Raw genomic sequence first — 3,889 nt, 5'->3', positions numbered from 1 at the left:
GCAATTAACCACCAGGAAGAATGTATGCAATGTGTTAATTATTGAAACTGTCCTACCAATTTGGTTTGAAACTGTCTCATTGCTATTTGTTTCTCAATAAGATTATGGAAAAAAAATAAAAAATAAAAAACAAAGGAATGGTACCAAAGCAAAAGAAGCCCAGAAAAACAAACACGAATTCCTATAACTCCATGCCCAACATCTTGGACATGATGTGCTGAGATGTGGGCTCCAAACAGTTTGGGTGACTCCACCCACACAGCATTGTCAGTTGTCACTCACATGGTTTCTGTATCAGCCTGATTTTGTCCCTTGCCTTCTGCTTTCCTCAGATGGTCTATGTTCTTGGCTTCTCCAACTTTTTGGGGTCCCCACTGCTTTTGTGGGTTCACTTTCACAGCTCCAAATATTGCTCTCTGAGGATCACACTGCCTAGCCTCCCAGGCCCTCTCCTAAAATCCAGAGGGAAGTCTCTGAACTTGTGAGGCTTGCATTCTGCATGCCTGTAAAATCAACACCAGGGGTCTGATTCTCAAGCAGCAACTATGGTTCCTTGGATCATGGATGTAGAAGCCTCTGAGTGCCTGGATGGTTGAGTACCCTGAAGTAAATCCCACGGAATCAACTCACAAGCAAGGTATCCTAGTGCTCTCTACTCAAAGGGTGGTCTTTTCCTTTTGGACCCTTGAACCTGTGAAGGGTGAGGTCTTGTGTTTCCCAGGATGCCCTCAAAGTATCTTTCTTATTGTCTGATGAAAAATACTAAACGTCCTTTTGATGTTCATTTTTCAGCAACTATGCTGTTCTGAGCCAACATTTTACAGCTCCCAACTTTGAAGGCATTTCCTTTCTGGTGAAACACTTTAAACCACTCATATGAATCTTTATCCTCAACTGAAACTATCTTAGCCTGGTCTTTACTTTCTACATTACTGTTGGCATTCTGCTCTTCTGAGCTCCCAAGTCACTCATCAATCTAAGCTTAGAGTATTGTAGGACTTCTTTAGGTGGCATCTCCAAACCTTTCTAAACTCCTCCCACCAGCCAATTCTCAAGGCTTCTGACTCCGATGGTCAATAGTCCCAATACTCTGGTACTAAGATATATCTCAATTACTCTGCTGTTTTGGGGAGAAATACATAACAGCCACAACTTAATGGAGAAAAATGGGCTGGGAATATAGCTCAGTGCCACCAGCACCTGACTGCCAAGTTCAAGGTCCTGAGTTTGATTCCCAGCATAGATAGATAGATAGATAGATAGATAGATAGATAGATAGATAGATGATAGATTGATAGATAGATAGATAGATAGATAGATAGATAGATAGATAGATAATTTAGGATCACAGTTTTAGAAGTATTCATAGAACTTAAGGTAGAAACAGCATGGCCAAGAGTCTGGCAGAAGAAAGTTGCTCATATCCTAGCAAATAGGGAACAGAAAATGAAGAGAGGGCCCAGGGAGGGAGACAGACCCTCCCCAGTGATCCTCCCCACCCCATCTTCTAACCATGACTGTTAGGAAGACTCTACTTTCTCACAGCAAGACAGCTATATTGACACCAAGATTCAAACACCTTCCAAAAGCTTCCTGTGCCTTAAGCACACAAAGCCTATGGCGAACACAATTGATCTAAACCATCACACAGTAAATGCAAAAAAGATGCCTATGGCTAAACGAAAAAAAGAAGTGCACTACAATCAATTTTTAAAATCTTGTGAGCAATCTTCTCATTTATAGTTAGGGAACAATGCAGATACAGAGATATAACGCAAAAAGAAAAGTATTTGCACAAGTAACACTTCATTTTTAAACCTGAACCTGTGTTCCTACCAGCAGTACAGCGTGATGATGGCACTGCAAATTCACATGTCACTGGGACTTGTTCCTCATTGGCAGTATCCTGCTGCTTCCTGTCTGTCAAGCTTCTTGAAGGCTCCAGACTTGCTGCTTCCACATCACCCCACTTCTTCACACGTCCCCTATTGTTCTGGAGATCTCTTAAACTTGTTGCTTGCTCCATCCTTAGAGAACTGGAATGCCCTGACTGACTGATATATCTGGGAAGAACGACTGGTTTTTTTCCATTCAGCATCTTCATTCTGCATCTTGGTGCATACATGTTACCAGTTTCTCTCTGTTCCTTCACACTCCCACACCATCAAGAGTATAGGCAATGTGCTATTTAGAAGAAAATCTCTTGGTAAAAACCAGTGGGGAGAAGAGTTACATCCCTCTAGCAACGAGAAACAAGTTGATGGAATAACTTTGTCTAAGTTTGGAATTTGCTAAGCTCTCACTGCAAACTGGTCCTCATTAAGCTATGAAAGCTTTATTTTGGTTTTGTATCACTGTTTTATTTTTAATTGTCCATAATTGAAAAAAATGAGTATGAATGGCTCCTTTGGAAAACTAAACAGTGTGCCATTTTTCAGAATCATTGAAAAAAAAACCATTTTGGAAGTCATGTATAGAATTTGGGAATCTTGGGAGCCATTGTGTGTCACAGAGGCTTATAGTAGGCCTGGTGGGTGTTTACAGTAATGAAGTTGGCTTTGGTGAAAGATTTTAGACCAGCCTATGAGCATTTTTAATCTGGAGTCACTGTGGCACAGGTGCTTTATGTGAGAGTGTGATTGTTTGCGGCGCTTCAGCTGTCCTCCTCTTTCAGCCTTATAACAGATCAAAAGAGCATCCATATCAGTCACATTCTTACTGCTGAGACAAAACACCTAATGCTCGCAATTTAAAAGAAAGTTCATTTGGGCTCATGGTGTCAGAGGGCTCTATCAGCTGGCTCTAAGACAGGAATGACACAGCAAAAGGGCCTGGAGGAGGAAAGCTTCTTGACCTACAGCAGCCAGGAAGCAAAGACAGAGGTAGGAGATGAAGACAAGACACACTTCTAGATCAGATCCCAGTGACCCATCTCCTCCAACCAACCAGGCCACACCTCTTCATAGCGCCTTTAGTTATTAACAAATCAATGAACTAATTCACGGGTGAGTATAGTGACCCCACGAGCCAATAACCTTCCCAAAGCCTTGCCTCTAACATGTGAGACTTTGGGGGACATTTTCGATCTAAACCTTAATGGCCTCAAAGCCAAAAAGCACTAGGACCTTACCAGAGGTGTGGGTTGCCCCTCACTAGAATGTGTGATTCCTTCAGAGACTCCATTTTATTGGCCAGATGCCAACATTGACTCAAGTTACTGACAAGACACACAAAAGATTATCACAGAATTTGTGCTACTTAGTTTGAAAACAAGCAAAGCCTTAGCTATTAAAAGTTACCTCTAAAAAGCTATTTCCAGAAAGCATATGATATGCCCAAAGATCACATACAAAGAATAACCTTTCTCTGCTTCTCCCAGGGCCTCATAATCTTTGCCTTCTTTTGGCCACCTACTACACTCAATCTATAAACCTAAGTATCAGAAATTCCCTATCTCCTATCCCCATGAACTGCAAGAGGTATAAATTGAGTGGGTGTGACATGGAATAAATTAATCTGTGGGAAGCAGGCTGCATGGTTTCCAATGTCAGCAACTTGAAGCCTTATAGAATAGGGAGCCCTACGGTGTTAGCTAAGTCAGGGCCAATGAACATGAGGTGCGCTGCTGTGGTTTCCACAAGAAAAGGAAACTAATGGAACTACTTATTGCAACTGGGAAGAATAATATGTGCTGCCTGTGAACTATTTTCAAGGCAGTGAGGTTTCAGAGTACCTATAAGAGTCTAGCTTTCCATGGGTAATGAAAGATCAGTGAGCCCAGACCAACTTTGCTAAGGAGTCTCCATACTGATTTCCATAATGGTTGCACCAGTCTACACTCCCACCAGCAGTGGAGAAGGGTTCCTTTTTCCCCACAGCCTCTCCAACA

This window comes from Octodon degus, unplaced genomic scaffold (assembly GCF_000260255.1).
Source record: "Octodon degus isolate 3935 unplaced genomic scaffold, OctDeg1.0 scaffold00264, whole genome shotgun sequence".
NCBI classification, from domain to species: Eukaryota; Metazoa; Chordata; class Mammalia; order Rodentia; family Octodontidae; genus Octodon; species Octodon degus.
Note: the sequence above shows the minus strand (reverse complement) of the source record.